The sequence below is a fragment of the Drosophila grimshawi genome, unplaced genomic scaffold, assembly GCF_018153295.1.
Source record: "Drosophila grimshawi isolate 15287-2541.00 unplaced genomic scaffold, ASM1815329v1 contig_706, whole genome shotgun sequence".
Classification (NCBI taxonomy): domain Eukaryota; kingdom Metazoa; phylum Arthropoda; class Insecta; order Diptera; family Drosophilidae; genus Drosophila; species Drosophila grimshawi.
Genome location: NW_025063536.1, coordinates 50,001 through 60,000, shown reverse-complemented (window position 1 = coordinate 60,000; position 10,000 = coordinate 50,001). Strand labels below are relative to the sequence as shown.

Below are 10,000 nucleotides of genomic sequence, written 5' to 3'. Positions count from 1 at the left end.
TTACGTCCCTGCCCTTTGTACACACCGCCCGTCGCTACTACCGATTGAATTATTTAGTGAGGTCTCCGGACGTGATCACTGTGACGCCTTGTGTGTTGCGGTTGTTTCGCAAAAGTTGACCGAACTTGATTATTTAGAGGAAGTAAAAGTCGTAACAAGGTTTCCGTAGGTGAACCTGCGGAAGGATCATTATTGTATAATGTCCCTTACCGTTAATAAATCAGATGTCATATTTTGTATATATAATATATATATATATATATAATAAAAATTCTATTAATTTACGATTACACAAATAATTATAATTATAAATGGTCATTCGAAAATTGTGATATAACATAATTATGTGTTTTTGTATTTTAATGGATAAACTTTGCGTGTATATGTACCATAATATGCATGCGTTGCACAAATGTATTGGTCATTATTTCTATGAGCATACATTGTATAAACGCAACAACCTAAATATATATTGTTGTACCTGTTTCCAGGTTAATGTTTTACATATGTTTATATTAATATTCTTGTTTGGCTATCTTATTGAAATTGTTTCATATACCATATTTTTATAAATTATGTAAGACTAAGACATTTCGCAACATTTTTTAGGTAAATCAATTTTATTGAAGGAATTGATATATGCCAGTAAAATGGTGTATTTTTAATTTCTTTCAATAAATATATTTTTGACAATGAAATAAACAAAAAAAAATTGTATCACTCTAAGCGGTGGATCACTCGGCTCATGGGTCGATGAAGAACGCAGCAAACTGTGCGTCATCGTGTGAACTGCAGGACACATGAACATCGACATTTTGAACGCATATCGCAGTCCATGCTGTTATGTACTTTAATTAATTTTATAGTGCTGCTTGGACTACATATGGTTGAGGGTTGTAAGACTATGCTAAATAAGTTGCTTTAAATGTTTTTTTAATATTTGAGCATATGGTATATTATTGGATAAATAATGTGTGCACTTTATTAGTGCACACACGAAATATTCATAATATTAATTTATATATGGATATACATACCAACTCTCATTGTGTATAATTTGTATGAGAAAACTGAAGATATATATTTTCTTTTTCAAATTCAAATAATATCGAGAAATGTCTAGCATAAAAATGAAATGAAAGTTTTTTTTTTCATCTAGAATTGTCTCGATTATTATTGATGCGATAAGAAAACTGTTGTAAATATTATTATTCTTCAAGAATTAGTGTATTCATAATATTGAATATTATATCATAGTATTCAATAAAAATTGTTTTATACAACCTCAACTCATATGGGACTACCCCCTGAATTTAAGCATATTAATTAGGGGAGGAAAAGAAACTAACAAGGATTTTCTTAGTAGCGGCGAGCGAAAAGAAATCAGTTCAGCACTAAGTCACTTTGTCTATATGGCAAATGTGAGATGCAGTGTAAGGAACATCAATATTCTAGTATGAGAAATTAACGATTTAAGTCCTTCTTAAATGAGGCCATTTACCCATAGAGGGTGCCAGGCCCGTATAACGTTAATGATTACTAGATGATGTTTCCAAAGAGTCGTGTTGCTTGATAGTGCAGCACTAAGTGGGTGGTAAACTCCATCTAAAACTAAATATAACCATGAGACCGATAGTAAACAAGTACCGTGAGGGAAAGTTGAAAAGAACTCTGAATAGAGAGTTAAATAGTACGTGAAACTGCTTAGAGGTTAAGCCCGATGAACCTGAATATCCGTTATGGAAAATTCATCATTAGAATTGTAATATTTAATTAATATTATAATAATAGTGTGCATTTTTTCCATATAAGGACATTGTAATCTATTAACATAATTAATTTATCAAAAAATTGTGAATTATTGATTATTTCAATTATAGTGCTTGCATTATAACATGATATAAATGTCATAAATTTGATAAAGTGCTGATAGATTTATATGAATACAGTGCGTTAATTTTTCGGAATTATATAATGGCATAATTTTCAATGATTTTTGTGTTTATTATATGCACTTGTATGATTAACAATGCGAAAGATTCAGGATACCTTCGGGACCCGTCTTGAAACACGGACCAAGGAGTCTAACATATGTGCAAGTTATTGGGATATAAACCTAATAGCGTAATTAACTTGACTATTAATGGGATTAGTTTTTTAGCTATTTATAGTTAATTAACACAATCCCGGGGCGCTCTATATAGTTATGTATAATGATATTTATATTATTTATACCTCTAACTGGAACGTACCTTGAGCATATATGCTGTGACCCGAAAGATGGTGAACTATACTTGATCAGGTTGAAGTCAGGGGAAACCCTGATGGAAGACCGAAACAGTTCTGACGTGCAAATCGATTGTCAGAATTGAGTATAGGGGCGAAAGACCAATCGAACCATCTAGTAGCTGGTTCCTTCCGAAGTTTCCCTCAGGATAGCTGGTGCATTTAACTGTTGTATAAAATAATCTTATCTGGTAAAGCGAATGATTAGAGGCCTTAGGGTCGAAACGATCTTAACCTATTCTCAAACTTTAAATGGGTAAGAACCTTAACTTTCTTGATATGAAGTTTAAGGTTATGATATAATGTGCCCAGTGGGCCACTTTTGGTAAGCAGAACTGGCGCTGTGGGATGAACCAAACGTAATGTTACGGTGCCCAAATTAACAACTCATACAGAAACCATGAAAGGCGTTGGTTGCTTAAAACAGCAGGACGGTGATCATGGAAGTCGAAATCCGCTAAGGAGTGTGTAACAACTCACCTGCCGAAGCAACTAGCCCTTAAAATGGATGGCGCTTAAGTTGTATACCTATACATTACCGCTAAAGTAGATGATTTATGTTACTTGTAATATAAATTTTGAAACTTTAGTGAGTAGGAAGGTACAATGGTGTGCATAGAAGTGTTTGGCGTAAGCCTGCATGGAGCCGCCATTGGTACAGATCTTGGTGGTAGTAGCAAATAATCGAATGAGACCTTGGAGGACTGAAGTGGAGAAGGGTTTCGTGTGAACAGTGGTTGATCACGAGTTAGTCGGTCCTAAGTTCAAGGCGAAAGCCGAAAATTTTCAAGTATAGAAAAATCAAAATATATTTTGCATCATACCGATTTTTATACACTTGAATAATTTTGAACGAAAGGGAATACGGTTCCAATTCCGTAACCTGTTGAGTATCCGTTTGTTATTAAATATGGGCCTCGTGCTCATCCTGGCAACAGGAACGACCATAAAGAAGCCGTCGAGAGGTATCGGAAGAGTTTTCTTTTCTGTTTTATAGCCGTACTACCATGGAAGTCTTTCGCAGAGAGATATGGTAGATGGGCTAGAAGAGCATGACATATACTGTTGTGTCGATATTTTCTCCTCGGACCTTGAAAATTTATGGTGGGGATACGCAAACTTCTCAACAGGCCGTACCAATATCCGCAGCTGGTCTCCAAGGTGAAGAGTCTCTAGTCGATAGAATAATGTAGGTAAGGGAAGTCGGCAAATTAGATCCGTAACTTCGGGATAAGGATTGGCTCTGAAGATTGAGATAGTCGGGCTTGATTGGGAAACAATAACATGGTTTATGTGCTCGTTCTGGGTAAATAGGGTTTCTATCATTTATGGTAGATTCTTGTTCCCCGGATAGTTTAGTTACGTAGCCAATTGTGGAACTTTCTTGCTAAAATTTTTAAGAATACTAATTGGGCAACTGATTAGTTCTTTTAAATTATAACGATTATCAATTAACAATCAATTCAGAACTGGCACGGACTTGGGGAATCCGACTGTCTAATTAAAACAAAGCATTGTGATGGCCCTAGCGGGTGTTGACACAATGTGATTTCTGCCCAGTGCTCTGAATGTCAAAGTGAAGAAATTCAAGTAAGCGCGGGTCAACGGCGGGAGTAACTATGACTCTCTTAAGGTAGCCAAATGCCTCGTCATCTAATTAGTGACGCGCATGAATGGATTAACGAGATTCCTACTGTCCCTATCTACTATCTAGCGAAACCACAGCCAAGGGAACGGGCTTGGAATAATTAGCGGGGAAAGAAGACCCTTTTGAGCTTGACTCTAATCTGGCAGTGTAAGGAGACATAAGAGGTGTAGAATAAGTGGGAGATATTAGACTTCGGTTTGGTATCGACAATGAAATACCACTACTCTTATTGTTTCCTTACTTACTTGATTAAATGGAACGTGTATCATTTCCTAGCCATTATACGGATGTATTTATTATATCTTATGGTATTGGGTTTTGATGCAAGCTTCTTGATCAAAGTATCACGAGTTTGTTATATAATCGCAAACAAATTCTTTAATAAGAAAATGCATTTATGTATTTTTGATTTAAAAATTTGGTATAACTCCAATTACTCAGGTATGATCCAATTCAAGGACATTGCCAGGTAGGGAGTTTGACTGGGGCGGTACATCTCTCAAATAATAACGGAGGTGTCCCAAGGCCAGCTCAGTGCGGACAGAAACCACACATAGAGCAAAAGGGCAAATGCTGACTTGATCTCGGTGTTCAGTACACACAGGGACAGCAAAAGCTCGGCCTATCGATCCTTTTGGTTTAAAGAGTTTTTAACAAGAGGTGTCAGAAAAGTTACCATAGGGATAACTGGCTTGTGGCGGCCAAGCGTTCATAGCGACGTCGCTTTTTGATCCTTCGATGTCGGCTCTTCCTATCATTGTGAAGCAAAATTCACCAAGCGTTGGATTGTTCACCCATGCAAGGGAACGTGAGCTGGGTTTAGACCGTCGTGAGACAGGTTAGTTTTACCCTACTAATGACAAAACGTTGTTGCGACAGCATTCCTGCGTAGTACGAGAGGAACCGCAGGTACGGACCAATGGCACAATACTTGTTCGAGCGAACAGTGGTATGACGCTACGTCCGTTGGATTATGCCTGAACGCCTCTAAGGTCGTATCCGTGCTGGACTGCAATGATAAATAAGGGGCAATTTGCATTGTATGGCTTCTAAACCATTAAAAGTTTATAATTTATTTTATAAACGACAATGGATGTGATGCCAATGTTATTTGTAACATAGTAAATTGGGAGGATCTATGATCACCTGATGCCGTGCTAGTTACATATTTAAACATTATTTAATACAATGACAAAGCCTAGAATCAATTGTAAACGACTTTTGTAACAGGCAAGGTGTTGTAAGTGGTTGAGCAGCTGCCATACTGCGATCCACTGAAGCTTATCCTTTGCTTGATGATTCGAAAATGTTAATAAAACAACAAATATAAAATATAATATGTGTGTTATGGTTGTTAAACACCAACTAAAACATATATATATATATATATTGTATGAGTTGTTTAAAGGTGCCATATTTGTTAATTTACTTATGATATTTTATATATTTCTTTGTAAGTTGATAATGTGTGGACCGGACCTTAAGAAAATGTTATATACAAAAAGCTTTTTGATGATGCAATACAAAATTTATGTTATTTTATAAATAACATTCTTTTCAGAATAATTGAATTGTTATTGAAAGGAATAAAGAAATTAAATTGTTTTAAACAAAACAGAGAAAGAAGAACACACATTTTATTATATATATGAGTATATATATATATATATATATATATATATATATATATATATATGATAACTGCGAAAGGCAATAGTAGAAAACACAAAAAAATAAATATATGAAATCATATTAAAAATATATTATAATTCAATCAATGGAGAACAGTAATATGCGAATGAAAAATTTACACTCTTAAACATAAATGTTATATTTAGTGTGAAATAGAAGTTTATATTTTATTTGATATTGCATAATAATAATAAACCGATTAATAAAATTTACACTCATGAGACTTGGAATTGTTATGAAATTCAATTCAGTGTTTTCCAATACAAAATGTCAAATAATATCATGAAACATATAAATTACATGTTAGATAATAACATATGACACAAACAATGTGATATAATAGAATTTAACATGTAAAATAAATGTTGGGTAATAACGTATGGAACAACTCTACTACAATAAAAAATGTTTGCTATAGACAAAATTATATATGGAAATCACATGATTGTGGAGTATTGTCTTGCCGGCAGCCGTCAATTATAGTTCAAATTATTAAATATTTAAGTTATTCGTGTGTTATATTTAAATTAATACATGAAGAATTAATAGTGAGTGGTTGCATTTGAAAAAAGTATCATTCTTAAGGAAATGGTGTTCAAAAACCTATATATGGAGTGGTGTCGCGCACGGCAAGTCATATGAGAAAAAGTAAAAGTAACAAAATAATATGACTGTGGAGTATTGTCTTGCCGGCATGGGTCATTTATTGGGCAAATTATGAAATGTTATGAAATTCAATTCAGTGTTTTCCAATACAAAATGTCAAATAATATCATGAAACATATAAATTACATGTTAGATAATAACATATGACACAAACAATGTGATATAATAGAATTTAACATGTAAAATAAATGTTGGGTAATAACGTATGGAACAACTCTACTACAATAAAAAATGTTTGCTATAGACAAAATTATATATGGAAATCACATGATTGTGGAGTATTGTCTTGCCGGCAGCCGTCAATTATAGTTCAAATTATTAAATATTTAAGTTATTCGTGTGTTATATTTAAATTAATACATGAAGAATTAATAGTGAGTGGTTGCATTTGAAAAAAGTATCATTCTTAAGGAAATGGTGTTCAAAAACCTATATATGGAGTGGTGTCGCGCAAGGCAAGTCATATGAGAAAAAGTAAAAGTAACAAAATAATATGACTGTGGAGTATTGTCTTGCCGGCATGGGTCATTTATTGGGCAAATTATGAAATGTTATGAAATTCAATTCAGTGTTTTCCAATACAAAATGTCAAATAATATCATGAAACATATAAATTACATGTTAGATAATAACATATGACACAAACAATGTGATATAATAGAATTTAACATGTAAAATAAATGTTGGGTAATAACGTATGGAACAACTCTACTACAATAAAAAATGTTTGCTATAGACAAAATTATATATGGAAATCACATGATTGTGGAGTATTGTCTTGCCGGCAGCCGTCAATTATAGTTCAAATTATTAAATATTTAAGTTATTCGTGTGTTATATTTAAATTAATACATGAAGAATTAATAGTGAGTGGTTGCATTTGAAAAAAGTATCATTCTTAAGGAAATGGTGTTCAAAAACCTATATATGGAGTGGTGTCGCGCAAGGCAAGTCATATGAGAAAAAGTAAAAGTAACAAAATAATATGACTGTGGAGTATTGTCTTGCCGGCATGGGTCATTTATTGGGCAAATTATGAAATGTTATGAAATTCAATTCAGTGTTTTCCAATACAAAATGTCAAATAATATCATGAAACATATAAATTACATGTTAGATAATAACATATGACACAAACAATGTGATCTAATAGAATTTAACATGTAAAATAAATGTTGGGTAATAACGTATGGAACAACTCTACTACAATAAAAAATGTTTGCTATAGACAAAATTATATATGGAAATCACATGATTGTGGAGTATTGTCTTGCCGGCAGCCGTCAATTATAGTTCAAATTATTAAATATTTAAGTTATTCGTGTGTTATATTTAAATTAATACATGAAGAATTAATAGTGAGTGGTTGCATTTGAAAAAAGTATCATTCTTAAGGAAATGGTGTTCAAAAACCTATATATGGAGTGGTGTCGCGCAAGGCAAGTCATATGAGAAAAAGTAAAAGTAACAAAATAATATGACTGTGGAGTATTGTCTTGCCGGCATGGGTCATTTATTGGGCAAATTATGAAATGTTATGAAATTCAATTCAGTGTTTTCCAATACAAAATGTCAAATAATATCATGAAACATATAAATTACATGTTAGATAATAACATATGACACAAACAATGTGATATAATAGAATTTAACATGTAAAATAAATGTTGGGTAATAACGTATGGAACAACTCTACTACAATAAAAAATGTTTGCTATAGACAAAATTATATATGGAAATCACATGATTGTGGAGTATTGTCTTGCCGGCAGCCGTCAATTATAGTTCAAATTATTAAATATTTAAGTTATTCGTGTGTTATATTTAAATTAATACATGAAGAATTAATAGTGAGTGGTTGCATTTGAAAAAAGTATCATTCTTAAGGAAATGGTGTTCAAAAACCTATATATGGAGTGGTGTCGCGCAAGGCAAGTCATATGAGAAAAAGTAAAAGTAACAAAATAATATGACTGTGGAGTATTGTCTTGCCGGCATGGATAATTTATTGGGCAAATTATGAAAAAATGAAGTTAATCTTGTATTATATTTTATTTAATACATGAAGAATTAATGTTGGGTGGTAGCATTTGAAAAAAGTATCATGCTTAAAGAGATGGTGTTCAAAAACCTATATATGGAGTGGTGTCGCGCAAGGCAAGTCATATGAGAAAAAGTAAAAGTAACAAAATAATATGACTGTGGAGTATTGTCTTGCCGGCATGGATAATTTATTGGGCAAATTATGAAAAAATGAAGTTAATCTTGTATTATATTTAATTTAATACATGAAGAATTAATGTTGGGTGGTAGCATTTGAAAAAAGTATCATGCTTAAAGAGATGGTGTTCAAAAACCTATATATGGAGTGGTGTCGCGCAAGGCAAGTCATATGAGAAAGAGTAAAAGTAACAAAATAATATGACTGTGGAGTATTGTCTTGCCGGCATGGATAATTTACTGGGCAAATTATGAAATAATGAAGTTAATCTTGTATTATATTTAATTTAATACATGAAGAATTAATGTTGGGTGGTAGCATTTGAAAAAAGTATCATGCTTAAAGAGATGGTGTTCAAAAACCTATATATGGAGTGGTGTCGCGCAAGGCAAGTCATATGAGAAAAAGTAAAAGTAACAAAATAATATGACTGTGGAGTATTGTCTTGCCGGCATGGATAATTTATTGGGCAAATTATGAAATAATGAAGTTAATCTTGTATTATATTTAATTTAATACATGAAGAATTAATGTTGGGTGGTAGCATTTGAAAAAAGTATCATGCTTAAAGAGATGGTGTTCAAAAACCTTTATATGGAGTGGTGTCGCGCAAGGCAAGTCATATGAGAAAGAGTAAAAGTAACAAAATAATATGACTGTGGAGTATTGTCTTGCCGGCATGGATAATTTATTGGGCAAATTATGAAATAATGAAGTTAATCTTGTATTATATTTAATTTAATACATGAAGAATTAATGTTGGGTGGTAGCATTTGAAAAAAGTATCATGCTTAAAGAGATGGTGTTCAAAAACCTTTACATGGTGAGTGGTGTGTGCTCATCTATTATATGAAGATTTCATATAATTTATTAAAGATTATGTTATACGCTCATGTTTGTGTTTGAGTATGTTCGTTCGTTATTAATAATAATTGCTTGGCTGCGATAAAAAAAGATAATTGCGGAATTTGCCAAGGTATGTTGTTGGAAATATTGTATTAAAATCTTTATTTCCACAATATATTATAATAGGTTTCCTTTTATCGTTAATTTCTCTCTTATAACAAACAAATGTAACCGATTGAAAATTGATATAGCAGATGTGGATGCATTTGTTGTGTCAATGAGTAAATTGGTTAAAACATGTCATATTTTTATATATTATTTGTCATCATTAAAAAATTCACATTTCTTTGCTGAATGTGAGTTGGAGTGCTTTTCTTGATATATATATATTATTTCAAAATTAAATGTCGTAAAATATCAATTTGTTGTCATAATAAATTTGATTTATTTCTCCATATATTTTATGTGGGAAGTGAACAAAAAATCAAAGTGTGATAATATATTATATTAAGCAAGTGCAATTAATAAAATATTGTTGAACGAAATTTATATAGATTACTTTGTCAATTTTATTAAATTAACGAAAATGAAATGCTATCTAATAATAGCCATATTCGTTTATTATCTAGTTTAAATATACA

At 32.1% G+C, this 10,000-nt stretch overlaps 3 non-coding genes across 3 annotated transcripts in view; all 3 read left to right on the top strand.

The window, feature by feature from the left end:
• LOC122322779 overlaps positions 1 to 192 on the top strand; it is a 1,995-nt gene extending 1,803 nt beyond the window's left edge. The window contains exon 1 of the ribosomal RNA XR_006246845.1: positions 1 to 192. This exon is cut by the window's left edge and continues 1,803 nt beyond it. This is a non-coding gene — a ribosomal RNA (small subunit ribosomal RNA).
• Positions 193 to 718: 526 nt separating this feature from the next.
• Positions 719 to 897, top strand: LOC122322790. Its single transcript, XR_006246855.1, has one exon. It is a non-coding gene; the product is annotated as a 5.8S ribosomal RNA (ribosomal RNA).
• A 383-nt stretch (positions 898 to 1,280) lies between these two features.
• Positions 1,281 to 5,238, top strand: LOC122322785. Its single transcript, XR_006246851.1, has one exon. It is a non-coding gene; the product is annotated as a large subunit ribosomal RNA (ribosomal RNA).
• The last annotated feature ends 4,762 nt before the right edge of the window (positions 5,239 to 10,000 follow it).